The 19,337-nt window shown below is 46.0% G+C and overlaps 1 long non-coding RNA gene across 1 annotated transcript in view; it reads left to right on the plus strand.

Moving 5' to 3' along the window:
- Positions 1 to 11,819: 11,819 nt before the first annotated feature.
- The window catches only part of LOC103217841 (uncharacterized), a 368,206-nt gene continuing 360,688 nt past the window's right edge, over positions 11,820 to 19,337 (plus strand). The window contains exon 1 of the long non-coding RNA XR_012094313.1: positions 11,820 to 12,088. This is a non-coding gene — a long non-coding RNA (uncharacterized lncRNA). The remainder of the gene's footprint in view (positions 12,089 to 19,337) is intronic.

Below are 19,337 nucleotides of genomic sequence, written 5' to 3' on the forward strand. Positions count from 1 at the left end.
AGAAGCCTGCTGTAGCCCTCACAGAGAACCTCTACTAGGGCAGTTCTGAGGGTCAATATGGGGTTGGAGACTCCACACAGAGTCCCCACTGGGGCACTTCCTCCTGGAGTTGGGGAGAGGTACCACTGTCCTCCAGACCCCAGAATGAGAGATCTACCAAGCAGCTCACATCATGTACGTGGAAAAAGCACAAGCACTCAACTCCAACCCAGGAGGCAGCTACAGGGACTGTGCCCTACAAAGACACAGAGGCAGAGTTGCCAAGACTTTGGGAGCCCATTTCTTACAGTAGTGCACTCCGGATGTGGCACATGGAATCAAAGGAGACTATTTTGGAGCTCTAAGATTTAATGGGCCAGGCACAGTGGCTCATGCCTGTAATTCCAGCACTTTGGGAGGCTGAGGTGGCCTGATCATGAGGTCAAGGGATCGAGACCACGCTGGCCAACATGGTGAAACCCTATCTCTACTAAAAATAAAAATTAGCTGGGCTTGGTGGTGCATGCTTGTAGTCCCAGCTACTTGGGAGGCTGAGGCAGGAAAATCTCTTGAACCTGAACCCAGGAGGTGGAGTTTGCAGAGAGCTGAGATCATGCCACTGCACTCCAGCCTGGCAACAGAGCGAGACTCCATCTCAAAAAAAAAAAAAAAAAAAAAAAAGGATTTAATGACTGCCTTGCTAGGTTTCGGAATTGTGTGGGACCTGTAGCCCCTTTCTTTTGGTCAATTTCTCCCTTTTGAAATGGGAATGTTTACCCTGTGTCAGTACCCTCATTGTATCTTGGAAGTAAATAACTTGTTTTGATTTTACGGGCACATAGATTTAAGGAATTCATTTCCTGATGTGAATTTGGACTTAGGACTTGGGACTTTTGACTTAATGTTGAATGTGTTAAGACTTTGGGGGACTATTGAGAAGGGATAATTGTATTTTGAAATGCAAGAAGGACATGAGATTGTGGGGCTAAGAGCAGAATATGGCATGGATATTTGTCCTGATCAATTTTTCAAACTTTTACACTCTGCTTTCTCTTTAAATATAACTTCCAACTTTAAGTCATTTCTTTGCTCCTGCATCTGAGATAGGCTGTTAGAAGCAGCCAGGCCATATTTTGAGTGCTTTGCTGTTGAGCAATTTCTTCCATCAGATACCTTAAGTCATTACTCTCAAGTTCAAACTTCCACAGATCTCTAGGACATGAACACAGTACAGTCATGTTCTTTGCTAAGATATAACATGGATGACCTTTGCTCCAGTTCCCAATAAGTTCCTCACTTCCATCTGAGACCTCAGCAGCCTGGACTTTACTGTTCATATCAGTATCAGAATTTTGGTCACTACCATCTAACCAGTCCCTAAGAGGTTCCAGACTTTCCCTCATCTTCCCGTCTTCTTCTCAGTCCTCTGAACTCATTAAGCCTCTGTATGTTACCAAGTTCCAAAGTTGCTTCCACATTTTCAGGTATATTTATACCAATGTCTCACTCTCACGACCAATTTTATGTGTTAGACTGTTCTTGCAGCCTAACTTCAAGAACAATGCTATAAAGCAATACTTGAGGCTAGGTAATTTATAAAGAAAAGAGGTTTAATTTGCTCATAGTTCTGCAGGCTATACAGAAAGAATGGCACTGGCATCTGCTAGGCTCCTGGGAAGGCCTCAGGGAGCTTTACTCATGGCAGAAGGCAAAGTGGGAACAGGCACATCACATGGCAGGGGTGGGAGCAAGTGAGAGAGTGAGGGGCAAGATGTCACACACTGTTAAAAAACCAAATCTTGCGAGAACTCACTATCACAAGGACAGCATCAAGCCACAAAAGATATGCCCCTGTGACCCAAACCCCTCCCACCAGGCTCCACCTCCAGTAGTGGGGACCACATTTCAACAGAAGATTTGAACAGAGCAAATACCCAAACCACATCAACCCCTTCTTTTCACATGTAAAATGTGAATTCAGTGAACACTGATCAAAGCCTCAAAAGAATGCAACCACTTGCCTCTTCTATCTACCCTCCCTGTTTTTCCCTTTCCTTTCCCCCGTACTGCTCATTCTTTCTACTAGAAATATTGAAGTCCCCAAACCCTCTTTGGACAAAGCACAGATCACAGATGTTCCTGTGATTTTGTGTTCTTTTTTCCCAGGCACGTCCTCAACCTTGACCATATAAATCTCTAAACTGACTGAGACTTGCTTCAGTCATTTTTCTTTGGTTTTACAGTGGTTTCTTATTTCAACACTTTAAATATTTCACTCCATTACCTTCTTGCTTGCATAGCTTCTGAAGAGAAGTCCAATCTAAGTCTTATTCTGTTCCCCTGTAGGTAAGATTTTATCACACCCCTCTGGCGTCTTTCAAGATTTTTTCTTTGTCTTTGATTTCTTCACAGTTCACATATGATATGGCTGTTGTATATATTTTTTGTGTTTATCCTGCTTAGTCTCTTTTGGGGGCTTCCTGGGTCTTGGCTTGCTGTCTGTCATTAATTTTGAAAAATTCTCAGACGTTATTTCTTGAAGTATTTCATCTCTTCCTTTTTTTCTTTTTTCTTTACTGGTATTCTCATTATGTATATATCTTTTATAATTGTCCCACAGTCCTTGAATATATTGTTGTGTTTGTTTTTGTTCTTTTTTTCTCTGCATTTCAGTTTTAAAAGTTTTTATTGACATTTGTTCAAGTTCACTGATTCTTTCCTGGGTGTCAAAGGCCAAAATTTTCTCTAGTGTTCTTATTTTTGTCTTTCCTGTTGTCTTTAGGTTTTCCTAAAAACCTCTTAAGTAGGGTTTGACACGTACATTTCTTTGAACTGCAATACCCCGTTATTATAAGATGCACTAGTGATATGGTAAAATGTGGGAGGAAGGGAAACAGTCTATAGCACTCTGACTGGGTCTCAGTCTTTTCATGAGTCAGAGTTGGATATATATTGTTTTCCTCTGGTTGGTCAGACTTTGGTAAAGCCCCAGTTGGTCAGGCTTCAGTAACACTGTTTCTCTTGAGGGTGAGGGTAAGCCTTGTTAAGGAGAATAGAGAGTTCTGCCTATTCATATATTTCATAATGGTTACTGCCCCTTCCCACTCTCTCCCAGGGGAGATTTTTCTCTGACCTTTACAATGAAAACCTGGTGGTGTGAGGTAAAACTCAGGAAAAGCATGGGGCCCTTTCTGAGGCTGGGCCCCTTTAGAGATGTTAACTCTCAAGCAAATCTACATGGAGCCTCCAGCAATTCATTGATTATAATTTAAAGCATTCCTACTGATATTGACTGCAGCTGACAGCTTTGGCGTCTCCTTCTGGGCTTCTGCTTCCAGTAAGCCATGACTTTATGTATGCACCTGTTTCTTCAGAGCTGGAGCAGTGGTTTTTCCTGTGACTCAATTCTTTGGGGAATCTTTAACAGGTTGTTGATATTCAGCTTGTTCTGCTTTGCTCTTGTTGTGAGGATGGGAGTGATGACTTTCAAGCTCTTTATGTGTCAGACTAGAAACTAGAAGTCTAAAGTTTTTTGCTCATTTATTTTTAAACCTAAAAATACTTTTTTTTTTTTTTTTTTTGGTAATTTGAAGGTTTCATTCTCACATCCCAGGAGACTGCCTTGTACATACTCTTGGAATAAACACATCACACCTTATCCATCACTGCTCCAGATATTTTCAATTTGACTGCACATTAGGGACTCAGAAAGTTAAAAGCAAAAACAAGAGTTGCTCAGGCCCCACCCCACACCAATTAAATCAGGATCTCTGAGCGAGCATGCTTATGTTTCAAAACTTCCCCCAGGTGATTCTAACAGCAGCCAGGGTTGACAGCCTCTGTTCTTCCAGACCAAATTCTAGACTATTCTATTGCTGCTGACATTAAGGACAAATTAGCATTTTAGCATTGGACTAACCACAATTCCACAGGAAACTGTCAAGGCAGAAGAGAACTGGCAATTCCCTTTCTACTTCAGGTTTGTGTTCTTTGTGATTGCATCTCCTACAACCACAACTCAAGGGAGACAGTGTGACAGGCAGAATTCTCACGTTGCCCTCATGATTCCTGTCCCCTGGTGTTCACATACTGCATAATTCCTGCCCCTGAATGTAGGTGGGACCTGAGAGTTGCTTCTAGCCAATATAATAATAGCAGATATAAGGAAGGTCCTGAAGTCAGTTAATTTTAAGTTAATCTATAGGGAAATTATCCTATGTGGGTATTCCTTAATCAGGTGAAAGCCCTTCAAAGAGAAACTGGGCCCCAGCTCAGGTGAGAGATTCTCCTTGCTGAGTTGATAAAATCCTCTAGTCAAGCTTCCAGATGAGAATGCAGCCTGGCCGATATCTTTCTTGCAGCGTGGTGAGACCTTGAGCAGAGGACCCAGGTAAGCTGTACCCAGAATCCTGACCCACAGAAACCATGAGATAAAAAATATGTGTTTTCTTAAGCTGCAGAGTTTGTTGTAATTGTTTATGGAGCAAATGGAAAACCAATACAGGTGTTTGGCATAATTAGAAAGAAAAACTTTGGAGTGAAATACATCGAGGCCAAATTCCTAGCTCTACTACTAGCTGTGTCACCACTGATGAATTATTTAAGATGGATGAACGGTTTTCTCATCTGTAAACAGAAAAACGTAACTCTTGCCTTGCATGAGTGGGATGGGGATTGTGAGGAGTACAGCTAAGTACGTATAAGCTTGCTATTGGTGTGTTCAATGCAGTAAGTTCTCAGTAGCTGAGAGCTGTTACTCTAATGATCATTAAGATCACCATGGTTCTTGAAGTAGGTAATAAATAAGACCAGTGGTGTTTCTGAAGGCGCCTTTAATTGAAAAGTTTCCACTTTGTCAACCTTCTTTTCAAATAGAAGGAACCTAAGTGTCCATCAGCTGATGAATGGATCAAGAAAATGTGGCATATAGACACAGTGGAATACTATTCAGCCATAAAAAAGAATAAAATCATATCTTTTGCAGCAACATAGATGGAACTGGAGGTCACTGTCTTAACTGGAACAACACAGAAACAGGAAGTCAAATACTGCATGTTCTCACTTATACGTGGAAGCTAAATAATGTGTACACGTGGACATAGAGTATGGAATGACAGACACTGGAAACTCAAAAGGGTGGGAGGGTGGGGGGACTTAGGGCTGAGAAATTACTTCATGGGCACATTAGTCAGGCAATGAGTACTCCAAAACCCCAGGCTTCACCACTATGCAATATATCCATGCAACAGAACGGCACTTGGACCCCTTGAATTTATACAAATTTTTAAAATGCAAAGAACAAAGCAAAAACAAAAAAATGGGAAGAAATATAGCTATTCTTTACCCTCCTCAGAAGTGGAACAACCTCCTGCAAAAAAAATCTCTCCTGAGAAGGAGTTTTGATTAACTTCCATCAACTTGTTTCTAGTTTTCAGCAGGCCTCATGGGTGTAGGTTGGGCTTTCTGATGTCCAATTTGAATTCTCTTGTGTTTTTATTTTGTTTTGAGACAGAGTCCCCCTCTGTCACCCAGGCAGGAGTGCAGTGGCGTGATCATAGCTTGCCACAGCCTCTAACTCCAGGGCCCAAGCGACTCTCCCGCCTCAGCCTCCTGAGTACCTGGGACCACAGGTGCGTGCCACTACATCCAACTAGTAAAATTGTTTTTTTTTTTTTTTTTTTTTTTTTTTTTTTTTTTTTTTTTTTTTTTTGTAGAGACAGGGTCTTACTATGTTGAGCAGGCTGGTCTCAAATTCCTGGCCTCAAGCTATCCTCTCACCTTGGCCTCACATAGTATTGGAATTATAGGCATAAGCGGCTGCACCCGTCCTCTTGTTTTCTAATAGAAAGTGGATTTTTTTTTTTCTTAATCACTTTTCAGATTCCAAACTGACATAGATTTGGAGATTTAGCCATTGCAATTATAAATTGCAAAGCAATTTATAGCACACAAGCTGCTTTCTATAAACATCACTTCATGTGATCCTCACCACAGTGCTGTGAAGTAGGCATTATTTTCTTAGCTTTATAAGTGAAGGAATGAAAGCTCAGAGAATGTAAATAGCTTATCCAAAGTTCCAAAGCTAAGGAGTGGCAGAAAGGAGAATCAATTTTAGGTCTGTATCTCCAGTGTGCTGTCTTTCAAACCAGAGAACTAGTTAAACCAGCCCTTAAACCAGTCGCCTGGTGACCATGTCACCCCGACATCTCCCTTTGCACTGTGGGCATATGTGAACCCCCATATGAAGGCTGTGTCATTCCCTAATTATCCAGGTTTGTTACTGATCAGTCATACTCCTGAGTTTTCCTAAGTGTGTATGTGTGTGTGTATTTCCGTTAAGAGGAAGACAAGTTTTCTTAAAAAAGCAAAACAAAACAACACACATACAAACAGAGTAAGAAAATTTACCAGTTTACTATTAACAAACTTAAAAATTCAAAAAAAAGGAAGGGGGGATTCTGGGGGCACAACAAAATTCATAAGGGACTAGATAATGAATAAATACATTTACTAAAAATATGGCACCCTTATTTAGTGCTCTGCCTTTTTAAAAGATATGATACACACCTTCTTGGTACAGTATATCCACTATTATCCATTTAATTTCCATTTATTTCCCCCTGTTTGCTAGACCTTTTGAAGCTTTCACTCCCCTGCTGTTTTAATGACAGGCTAGATAGTAATTTTGCTTTGCTTCGTATAATGAGCGTGTTAAAAGGCGTGTTTTCTGCATCTGCTCGCCACACAATGACCAATGTGATTTTACAACTGGGATGCTAAGGCAGTCTCTGGAAACACAGTGGGCCCTGGTAAGTTGGAATGTTTGAATGCTTTGGTTAGCTTTTATTGAAATTGCTTGGAGAACTGCATGGGTCTTTCTCAAGCCTCCTTCTCAACACATGTGATTTCAAAGGCTTAGCCCTCTGGAAGTCTTAGCCAATACCCCTGGACCCATCAATCCCTTTCCTCCTAATAGCACTACTGGTGCTCTTCTCTCTTCCATGACTTCTTTGCAAAACTTTCAACTTTTTCTTAACAATTTTACCTCCTTTACCTATTTCTTGCAAAGACTTACCACCTTTTCTGATTATTCCCTACAGAAGAGCTCACTGGAACACAAGACCTCTTGAATGAGGAATGTGTAAAACACAAATAGACCCATGTTCTCTAAATTCAGATGCTTCATTAAGGGGAACTGGAGCATCAGAAAAAATTAGTATGTCTTAGCTAGTTATAAAGAAAATTCAGCATTTGGTAAAATGCTATAGTTTCCTTAAAATTTAAGTTTCTAAACAGACTTCCAAACTTTCTTTAGCTATTAAAAATTGTTATTGGAATAGCCCACATTACAAATTTAGTATGGTTACTTGCAAAAATGTGATATTTTGAGATCTGTAAAGATTTAAAACCAAAGAATTATGATACTTTGAATAGAGAGTAAATGAATAAATGCATGGTTGATCCCATTATGATGTTTATTATCTTATTGGTAAGGAGTAGGGATGAGAACGTTGTACAAGGCAAAATACTGGGCTGGATGACTCAGGCTCTGCTAGCTGAACCACACGGGATGGGTCCTTGGAACCTACGTAAGTGTGGGTGCTCATTTGCAGAATGAGAGCGTCAGATACCATGATCCCTCTGGATCTGTAACTCTAAGATCTGGGATGTTCGGGAAAATCTGAACAAAGCTTAGCAGCGGGTTCCAAATTATCTGGCCCTTCCTGCTTTTCTGTTGCTCACCACATCTGAAAGGTGGTATCCCTAACAATGAGGTCCAAGTGAACTAAAGACAGGAGGTCAACTTTGTATGCAGAGTCCGTTTCCCCTTCACCTGCTGTTTGGTTGTTTTTGTGCCACGGGTCCTGGGCTCCTTCCTCTGTCTGGCCTCGGAGCTGGGCCTCGCTCACATCAGCACCATTTTGGCTGTAAGCTGCTGGAGCAGCTGCTGCCTGGGAGGGCTCTGCTCATGCCCTGAGCTGACACATGACAACTTCTATTAGGCTGAGGTGCTCCGAGGAAAGCCAGTGGGCCCTACCAGCCATCTCCCTTCTGTTTCCCCATCTGCTGGCTCCCAGGGAGGTGGTGGCAGAGTTTAGGTAAAACAGCACATCCAAAGTGAGGACATGATGAAGACCTGGAGGGATTGCACTCTCCCTCTTTGTCAGATGTTGCCTGGCAGGGGTGGAACCTGTCCCTTAGGAGAAAATGGGGTGACTCAGGCTAGCCTGGCTCATGCTGAGGACGTCCAGTCTGCCTCCCACCATCCCTGCTGGGAGTCCCCACATGGAAATCATATTTGCAGCTTGGGTTAAACATGACCAGGTGTTCCACAGAGGCAGTGCCAGAGGATTCTTGGCATGGCCTCTGCACTTGTTTGAATGTTGTGGCTTTTAATATTTACCCCAGTTCTTACGTGTGTTTGTGAATGCCCGTGCACATGTGTTATAGTTCCTTCCCAGGGTCTCCCAGCATAGGGATGTTCCCATCCATCAAACAGGAAGAGCAACAACAGGTTGTAGGGGGAGCTGGGGCAGGCTGGGTGAGGGCGGGGCCTGGGGAGGCTGAGGGGCCAGGCCATGTGTTCTGCTGTTAGTGCATTGGGCTGGCAAAGTGGGAGGCTGCTGTGCTGGGACCCCCTCTCTCAGCCAGGGGTCCCATAGATTCCCAGACGCTACAGCTTGAAGGGAGGGGCCTGAGAGGTGATGTGGTTCAATGCTTTCATTTTCTGAAGATGAAAATGAGGCCCAGAGAGGAGCAATGGCTTGTGAAAGACACATCTAATTATAACAGGAGCTGAACCACCAAAATCTAGGCTGTGAGTGTGCAGACCCTTAGCTGTCTCATTGGTGCACTGGGGTCCAGGAAGAGTCTATCGACTGAATGAATAAGCCAGCTCAGGCCTCTACATCCTAAGTCAATGCTTACACAATGCTTCCTTCTCCATCAAGAAGGACTCTATGGTTTCTTACGTTTATTGGGGCTGTACGTCCCTGTTTCTTTTGGTTTGCCCTACTCTAACCCTCTCAAAAGCATGCCAGTTTGGATAATAAATCATATGGTCTCATTATTTAGGATTGTCTCATTTTTTGGAATACTTCTTCTTTGAACATAATTTTCCTGGGCCAAAGAATTATTCCTATGACTGCTGGCTCAAAACTTCACAGAAGTTCTGATGAGTTCCTGAGTGCAGGTGGTAGGAGCGCTAATGAACAAACATGAACTCAGTTACTCATGACTGGATTCGTCCTAACAAAGGAATTCAAAAGCAATTCTCTAGAATTCATTTGCCTCATCTGTAAAATGACGGAGTTGTAGTGGGTGATTCCTAAGGCCCCTGACAGCTCAAAAATCTGCATCCACAAATTAATTTCAGGGATCATTCTGCCCCTTGCTATGTTGGTGGTTCTTCTCTAGCTTCTACAGTGAGGTGATCAGGGACACATCTGGATAGAGCCTTAGAGGCTGTGCATACCAGATACCTAATATGAGAGATAGTAGCTTTATAGCCAAGATGACAGATGCCTGTCTCTGCCCTTCCTTCTGGTTCCCAAATCACAGTCTCTAAGCACTGGGTCTGAGGAGAGCCCAAGGACACATGGGGAAGCCAGACTCCCATTTCCAAGTCCTTGCCCTTTGTCCCTCATGTTACCCTGCCTGGTGTGCAAAACCTGGGTCTGCCAGAAGGCAGGGCATGGGCTGTGGGGGAGGATTGTTGACTTCCAAGTATAAGGCTGTTCTCTAGCAGTGCTACCCAAAAAGAGGGGTGGCAAAGAGGCCCCCATCTCCTAGGCCCTCAGACGATGCCTGATCTTGGGAAAACACAACCTCCCTAGGGAGAGCTTGTCTTAAAAACGTATGTGTTAGTCATGGTTTTGTCTTTCCAAACAGACAGAAGCTACCTCCAGCCACATTTATTGAGAGTTGTGAAATATCATGGGGCCTTGTGGAGTGGCAGTTAAGTCAGGTTGCCTAGGTCCAAATCCCAGCTCAACCATTCTAGCCATGTGACCTTTGGTAATGTTATTTCTTAATCTCCCTCATTCTCATTTGCAAACATTTATCCTTATTGGGCTAATTTGAGGGTTAAATGGGATGATTCTTATTACAAACAGAATACAGTGCCCACAGTGGTGGGTGCTTTATGATCATAGTGAACACATTGGACTTTAGGTACTTACAGTCCTTTGATCACTGAAAGGGGCCACGACTTCAAGGATGATGCATAAACCTGTTCTGTGCACTTGAGCAGGCAGGCAGGGTTTGGGCATTGGGTCAACGTAGAAGGAGGAGGAAGAATTCTGCAGTCACTCTGGGGCTACTGCTGCCATCAGTGAGTCACTAATGGGCATCAGGAGGTCCCCTTAGAAGGGGATGCATGTGCCTGAGCCTCAGGCAAAATTAGTCTTGGTCATGGTTCTCAGGCTCTCTTCTCAATGCCAATGAGGAGACATCTGGGGAGGTGGTGAAGGACTATCAAGTTCTTTTGATTCTGATGTGTTTAGGGCAGTGAGTAAAATTCATAGGTCATTTATGAGCTTTGCCTCCCATTTCACACAGCTAGTCCTTTTTAGCCAGGCTGTATGTGCTCCAGAAAGAAGTCAGCATTAGCACCTGGAGGGGCACCTTCTCCTCCCAGTCCTGTGAGGCTCTGAGAGGGAGGCCAGGAGAGAAGTGGAGGGTGAGGCTGATCACCTACCTGTGCAGCACTTGGGCATGCCTCCAACGGCCTGAACCACATTCTTCTTCAGCACATGGTCCTGGGTGAGGAGGGCTAGAGCTAGAATTCATCCACTCTCTGGATGGGGTCCTGAGTCCCAGCACTCTTTGGGACCTAGAGGTTTACCTGTGATCTTTTCCTGGTAATATCTACAGTTTTAATAAAGTGTGGCTCCCTTCAGAGAACCAGTGGTACACATAAGACATTGGGAAGGTAACTGTCCATGGGTTAGGATAAAGAAAGTCAATTCTGGTGACTCTTGTTCATTGAAGTCTAATAGGATTTAATCCTAGGTTAAAGAAAGGATTTGCTTTACTCAAAACTACTCTAAGGTACTGTGAAATAAGTTTAAGAATGGTTCACAGCTTAATGTGAAACAGATAATGGGCCTGATCTTGACAAACTGGCTGTGGACACGAAGCTCAAGTCTCTTCCTCCTGACCACAAAGATAATGACCTTCACAAATGTCTTGTGGGAAAAGACAGTGAGATTCCCAGTCAAGTGCTAAGTCTTGTTAAGTTCCATTTCAGATAACCTCTTCCTTTCGTTCCTTAGTTCATGTTTCTAGTTTTCAGCAGGCCTCATGGGGGTAGGTTGGACTTTCTGATGTCCAGTTTGAATTCTCTTGTGTTCTTTTATTTTGTTTTGAGACTGAGTCTCCCTCAGTCTCTTGACCAGACTTGATGGTGCCTGGTCAAGAAAGGGCCATAGAACAAGTCAATACCAGAATGAGCCATGTGGAAAAGGGCAGCTGAACACGATCTCCTCCTGTCTGAATTAGGCACTGGTGATCTGGCTCACTGGTGGGAAGTCATCTGTCATCCAGACACCCAGGGGGCCAGGTGCTCCATGTTTAAATTGTGTAAAGATTATTAGAGAGATAAACCTGCAAAAGTGTCTCTGGTACCAATAAGAACAGGCACGGATAAGAAGGGGCAAGGCTTCAGTGGAACAAATGGAAGGTTAGATGCCAGGAAGCATTCCCAATAGAAAAGAGGTGTCCTCCTCAGGAGGGCTATGACAATAAGAGCTTCATGTATGTGGCCCAGGAAGAAGGTGTTTTGTAAAAAAGAAACGGATGTTTGACTTTTCAAGGCATTTAGCCATCTGAGGGGTCTGCCACCTACTCTCCAAGGGCACTATGTCATGGCTCTTATCAATGAAAAACAATCTTAACTCATTTTCTTTGCAGATAGAATGGAAATTCAAGAGGCACGAGGCTTATGCCCAGAAAGTGGCAGAGACTGAGCCAGGTTGAACGCACATCTTCTGACTTCCACCCTGGTGGTACACGGAAGGCAGCCTCCGAGATGGCCCCCAGTGATCCCTGCCTCCAGGTATTCACGCCCTGTGGAACCCCTTCACCTTGAGCATGAGCTGGACTTACGGTAAGTCAGTCTTACTTACACTTGACTTGCTGTTATTGGAGAGAATACGGCAGAAGCAATAGAATATCACTTCTGAGGTTAGGTTGTAAAAAGACTGAGGCTTCTGTCTTGGCTGCCTCCTCTCTCTCTTTTTCTGTCTCTCTTTCTCCCTCTGTCCCAGGTATAAAGGTGTGTTGATTGACACAGGAATTATTCCATCCATAAGTTGGAACCCTGGTATGGGAGGAAAAAGCAATGTAGGCCTAGATGTCATCCCTGCAGTGAATAACTGGTCTGAGGTATTCAGCGGACATCAACACTCACTTGCACACAGATGGTTTCTGTTTCCTACCCCCATTCTCAGTGTGTGAAATCATTCCAGCATCTAAACTGCCATCTTCATGCATGGTACCTCAATGCTCTGCTCAGGAGGCAGAATAATCCATGCCGCCAAGTCTCTGCCCTGGCTGAATGAGAGAGGATGACTGGAGGCTAGATTCACCAGCTGGGAGAGCCCAAGATTACTCTTCTGGCTTTGTCCTCACCCGGCATGACAAAGCACCAGCAACTATGGGCTGCCCTAGAGGGCACTGGAGGCGTCTGACCTTTTCATCCCTGGGAGTCTGTGGTTTTAAGAGAAGAATGACATAATGGTCCTCTGTTCTTAGTGGGCTCTGCTGAGTTAAGCTGGGCTAATGGAGAGAATGGTAAAAGCCCTGGGGGAGCAAGGGTCCCCGAAGGTCATCTTACCCATTCTTCTGCCTCCGGGAAGGGCAGCTAATTAGCAACTTAGTAGGTCAGAGATGCAATGAGAAGAAGGTGAGTCTGATCACCCTTTAATTTGGGATATACAGAATAGAAGATTCTACAGTTTCCTTAGTTAATAATCTGGTACCTCATGTCCTGGATGCTCAGTTCTTCCTGCTTCTCTTTTCATCCAACGGTTCCATTTTCGTCCAAGCGACCTTATTCTGTCTGAGGTTCAACTGATTCTGGAGACTAAACCTTCATAGCCATTAAAGAATTGCTTTTGGCCCCTGCCACACTCATACTTCCTCAGACTTTGTCTTGAAGATTTTCATTAAGAACAGAATTTATGTAACTAAAGTCTGGGCAAGGCCTAGATGATGAGGAGGTGACAGCGATAAACAGGTAAGTTAGGGACTTCAGGAACTTCGATGCCATGAGAATCCTTTGGCTGTAAGCATCTTTCTCTGTTACTTGAGGAGTTTGGATGTTTGCAGAAGCTCAAGAAGATAAGGGGTCAAGAGAAGATCACCTCGGTCAAGGCAGATCCCAGTCCATTACATAGACTTTTACCTTTTTATCTTGTCGTTTTTCCAAAGATGTCAGTTTTGTAGGCCTGAATCACTGTACAGGATATGACTGTTTGCTTTTCTGGAGAGAAAAGAGGAAAATAAAAATCCCATCCTTTCTCAAAAAATAAAAGAGAGTCAAAAAGCTCTTTAGTCTCATTAAACAGGCGTGTTGGACTTCAAATAGCTCTCATCACATAACATGTTGATGAGTTAAGTGTTAATGAATCAGAAACATATGGATACAATTTCCCTGAAAATACACAAGGGTTTTGGAATCAAGGGGAGTCACCCCTACCGCCAGCCCTGCCCACCTCCTTGGCTCTGGGCTCAGGAGTTAGGAACTTGCCTCCCTCCTGGGCTCACTGATGAGGCTGCTCCCTTTCTGGCCACCCAGACTGCTCTCAGCTTCTCCCTAGAATTCCTTCTCTCCTGTGGTTTAGTGGCCAAGTGGCAGGGGTGGGCTGAAAGATGAAAGGTCAACTACTGAGAGAGATGAATGACACAGGGAAGAGAGGCCGGGGAGTCATCAGCCCAAGTGCTCAGGCGATGGGCCACGTGCTGTGTGCGGGAGGGACCCGTGCTGACGGCTACATGCTGGCTTCGGGTTTGAGACTCTTCGGTAAGTAGTTTAAGATGTTGTCTTTCTTTCCAAGCAATATGAAATTCTTTTGATGGGTACTCACTGATTTGTGTTTTCTGGGTTGCCAGGGTTTCCTGGAGATTGTGCCTGCATCTTTGCAGAAGCTGGGACAGACACTTCTGAGCAGAAACCATGCCTTGGGGTCACCTCAGCTTTTCAGACCATGTCTCACTAGCCTCACACAAAATCCCACTGCCTTCTGTGCCAGGTTAAAGTGGTTCAGAGTAGGTGAAAGGACTTGCCTGTGGGCCTGGGAGTTCTGCAGCCTGACCCAGCTTCCGGTGAACAGTTTCAGAGCTGGGCAGTGTCTGTGGAGTGAGGGGCCCATTTCCTTCTTCTTGCCTGTGGTTCTCAGATGGTTGACTGTTATCCTGGCAGACCCAATAGTGGTGCATAGGGACATACTCCATGCAGGAGTGTGGATGATCCTCATATTAGGTTCTTTAAGCCCCATCCTATATTCATTTTGGGTTCCCTCAGAGTGTACCTTGAATAGAGAATTTCGGTGCAATGATTTATTCATGAGGTGATTCCAGGAAGCATGGTAGAAAATAGGGAATGTTGGGCCTGGTGTAGTGGCTCACGCCTGTAATCCCAGCACTCTGGAAGGCCGAGACAGGTGGGTCATTTGAGGTCAGGAGTTCGAGACCAGCGTGGCCAACATGGTGAAACCCTGTCTCTACTAAAAGTACAAAAATTAGCTGGGTATGATGGCATGCGCCTGTACTCCCAACTACTCGGGAGGCTGGGGAGGAAGAATTGCCTGAATCTGGGAAGCAGAGGTTGCAGTGAGCTGAGATCGCGCCACTGCACTCCAGCCTCCACAGTGAGAGTCTGTCTTAAAAAAAAAAAAAAGAAAAGAAAAGAAAATAGGGAAAGTGGGATGTGGGGAGCAGATGTGTTAATGAGCAGGTTGTTTGTGTGGGCACCTGGGCTCAGTCTGGATGGGGATATTCAGAGAGGCACTCCCTCGAGGAGGAAACTGAGTGTTTATCTACCAACTCCCATTCCTCATCTGTTGCTTCTGAGACGCTGACTTCTCTGTGCTCTCAACCTGCACCATGTGTAAGTGGATCATATTCCTGAGGCCAGAGAAAGCCCCAGGGCAGAGAGATGATGGTGGTTGAGGCAGGAAGCTGTTGGAGTGGCTATGGGTGACCTTCAGGGGAGAAGAAGGGAAGAGGGGCTGGCACAGACATTGTCTCCTGCAAGGGTCTGGCTGTGCTCCTACTCGCCTTCTTTCTGCTTTTTGAGACTGATTCACTTCTCACTCAAGTCTTGGATGCAGAAGGAAAGAGGGGAGCAAAATAAATTAGGCACCCCCAAATGCATTTGTTTGTGGGGACCGGAGAGTTGAAGGTATAAATGTGTGTTTGTGTCGCTTGCCAAGCTGTGGCTCAGAGTGTCTGGCATAAGAGTGGTCATGCCCACAGGCCCCCAGGGCCCACTGCAAACTGCACTGGGGGCTGAGCTCTCCTACCTATCCTGGCTTTTGGCATTTCTGGCCTGGCACAGTCATCTAAACCTTGGTTTAGGGTCTTTTAATTTTTCTTCCCACACTTCCTGGGATCACTGGTCAGCTTCAGAGCGAGGCTGTTGCTCTGAAAGTCCTGGGAGAGGGGAAGAGGGCAAGATGGACGAGTGCAATGAAACTGTGACTCTCCTTCCTATGATGGGGTGAGCATTATCATGCCAAGGCCTGGAATTAGGTATTCTTCATATCCAGAGAAGACAGGCAAGTGGGGAGATGGGACAGCCAGGTGGAAGCTGGTAGACTGAAAGATTATCGCTTTTAAGAGGATCCTGTCCAGATTTGATGGCCTCTGAGGGGCCTCATTGTTCTCTACATACGTTTCTCTACCATGCAATATTGAAATCCTGCTTTAAGGCATTCATGTTAATCCATTCTTTATTTCTTAATTTCACATCATGTTCTTTAGCCTTAAAAAAAATAATCAAGGTCAAAGGCAGTTTTGCCACTGTCCTCAAAGATGATTGAGTTGGTGGGCGGACTGGCAGTCAGCCTTCAGGAGGATCCTGTCAGGTGAGAGGAGGAGCCACCCTTGGCTCTGAGCCACTGGGACAGAGTAGAGAGAGGTACAGGAATGGAGATGAGCAGGGGTGGAGTGAAGAAGGGAGGATCATGCCTTGGTCATCTTCTCCTCTCTCTCCTTCCCCGGTGATTCATGCCGTCGTGTCTTCCCATCTCAGATCCTGGGCTCACAGCCATCCCAAAGCCTTTCCTGCTCTGCTTGGCTGGAAACAGATGCAGACTGACAGATGTCTCCTTCAGGAACTGTGACCTGTTCACACCCATCCTGGGCTGGCCACTCCCTTCCAGGTCCCTGCAGAGAACAGATCTTCCCAGGGTTCTCCCAAGGCCACCAGCCTGGTCCTGACGCCCTCCAATACGGGGCGTCTTCTCTCCCAGCTCTTTCCCCCTCCACCAGCCACCAGGTACCCTCCTCTCCTTGCACAAGGGGTTATTGCCCCTCCTCTCCTTGCATGCACCCCACTCCAGTCCTATTGGCGTCCAGTGCCTTAATGCGACTTTCCCCTGCCCTCTTGTTGGGTGCAGCTCCACCCCCTCAAGATCTCCTCACTCTTTCTTCCTCTTGCTGGAATGATTTGGTTGTGGGGTTGGGTAGGGGGTACAGGCTATTAGGAGGCCCCTTCAGCCAGTCAAGTGCCCACATCCTCTGCCTGCCTCTCCTACCCCACTTGCTGCTTCACCCCCATTCCTTGGCTTAGTCTGCCTTTCCTGACAGTGACAGTTCCTTTCCACATCCTAGGGTGCTGTGAGAACCAAACAAGACCATATACATGAAGCGCGTTGTAAACGGTAAAATCTCCAAAAGTAAAAGAAATTATGCAATCCGTTTTTACAGAAAACCAACGTCCCCAGAAGCTCGCCAGTCCTGTGGTGGACACAAGACCAGGCTCTATCTGGTCAGTGGTTCTCACGGCTCACTATGCTCAGAGCAACCCAAGAAGTGGAGTCAAGTGCAGCCTCTCCAGACCTCCTAATGTGCTCCCCTTCAGTGGGCCTGATGAACCTAGACCTTAAACACACGGCCAAGGGGTTCTGAGGAGGAAGGCCTGGTAAAAAGACACTCACCTAGATTGTTTGACTCTTGACCCTCCTTCACCCAAATCTAGATCATCCTCTTGCTGAATCCTACCAAGGGGGCGCTTAATTCCTTGTGTTTACCTTTGTAAATTCACTTTCTATTTTCCAAAGGATTCAGTTCGGGGCTCAGGCCTGTGGGCTGATAGTAAGGAAGTAACTAGAAATTGGCTTCTCAAACAGCAGCTTCTGAAGCTTTCTGGAGGATAAAGCCAGAGTTCTCAAAGTGGGTGGGAGCAGGAGACCATGTCCCAACCCGGAGCCCCCAACATGGCTTGGAGGCCCCTCTGGGCACAGAGGCAGTGAGAGTCATCAGCACCTCTCCTGGAGGCCAGTGGAGAGGTTCTAGGGACATTGAGGGCCACTCCCACTTCCTATGTAAACTCATCCCTCTGGGCAGCACCCCCCTTTCTAGCAGACACTGCACTTGCACAGCTGCTCTCTCTGGATGCCATGTGCTGCCATGCTTGTCCCCCTCAGGGCTTTCCAGGGCAGTGGTGGCTGTGGAAAAGCTACCCCTGTTTAGATGTGTACAGAGAAGCACATGGATGAAGGCATTGCTAGGTGATGCTGAGATGGCAACAGCCTGCTGCAGATTGCAGGAGACATGGTGTTGCCAGTGTGCAGGAGGCCAACTGGGTTCAGGGTGGAGGGGAGCTGGCGCCCAGCACTGAGTCCATGGGGGAACCAAGCAGCTGGGAGGACCAGCCATGGGAAGGGTGGGACACCGAGTGGACAGTGATAAAGAAAACAGGGGACCGAAGGGGCCAGGACTGGGGCTGTCCTCCTGGCCTGCAGGAGCTGGCTGTGTGTCCTTCCACATGGTACCTCCCTTCCATGGGCCTCTGCTTGCCTGGGGGACATATCAGAGACTGGAGTCTAACAGGCACTGGTTACACACAACAGCGCATATTTTCTATTTTCAACAAGATGACTGGCTTAAATCGAGGTTCTCAGATGGTTTTCTATGAACAGAGGTTTCCACTGCTGGGCCATCCCCCAGAGGAGCCTGTCCTGAGGAGGAGTCCTGGCCATACTTACTCGCTGTCTCACTTCCAGGCACTCCTGGGGTCCTCAGGGGAATTTCCAGGGTGTCTTCTAAGCTGACCTGGTCCAGTGGTTTTTGGTGAGTAACTGAATCACAGATCTCTCCCCCTTTCTCTGGTGGCTGACTGTGCCGGGGACTGAACAGTCCTGGGTGGTACAATAGGCTGACCCGCAAGTCTCTTCAGGAAGTGGGCGTCTATTTCACGCTGTGCAAGGAGCGCTGCAAAATATTCACAACCCCCAACCTAGCCGAGTGTCAGATCCCCCCTGAGATTTTCACTGCGATGCATAGTAATACGACTCATCATTTCTTATTGGATGCCTGAATGAATAACTTTGCTTATTTATTGGGTCCTGATGACTTCCCGTATTTGAGTCCTGAGAGAAAAGTCTTGTGTGGTAAGTCGTTCCAGCTGACACCTTAGCGAGGCTTCACTTTTCAGGTCATTTTCAAACCCTTCTGGGCAGCTGGCTATGAGGTTCTGGGGAAGAATGGGAGAGGTGTTCAGGGCAGAACAGCAAGGCCTTTCCTCTATGTGGACGACTGGGAGGCGCGCTGCCCAGACCCCCGTTCAGGTCAGGACTTCTTGCCCAGCTATGGGTGTGTGGTCAGCAGATGGTTTCCAGCTGTCAGCTCCCTTGGGGTTGACCTCAGCTGCAGAGAACAAACTTGCTCAAGGTCACACCCTTCTCAGGGCAGCCCACCTCCAGTGACTGGGCAAGACAGAGTATACAGGCCTGGCCATTTCTGCTTGACCCAGGATGGGATGACCAGCAATATCCACTTCAGAGCTTCCTACCAGCTTGGCCAAGACCTTGTCAGGCTGCATCACATTTAATCTCTCCCTCCCCAACTCCTCATTCTATCCTCTCCCACAAGTGGTGATCCCTAATAAACATCATGTACCCAAAGTCCATCTCAGCATCCGCTTTCAGAGAACCCTTCCTTCACAGTTCTCCCCTGTGGTTCAGAATCTTGCTTTAGGTCCAGTCCCTCCCCAAAACCAGTAAAGCTGATGTGCAGCCTTCCAAAAACCTGTTCTGACCAAGTCAAATCCATAGCCACCAGAGTGTGCGGGGCACGACATCAGCTGCTATGGCATCCAGTTACCTAGAAAAATCTATGAAGCCCATACT

Source organism: Chlorocebus sabaeus, chromosome 10, assembly GCF_047675955.1.
Source record: "Chlorocebus sabaeus isolate Y175 chromosome 10, mChlSab1.0.hap1, whole genome shotgun sequence".
NCBI lineage: Eukaryota > Metazoa > Chordata > Mammalia > Primates > Cercopithecidae > Chlorocebus > Chlorocebus sabaeus.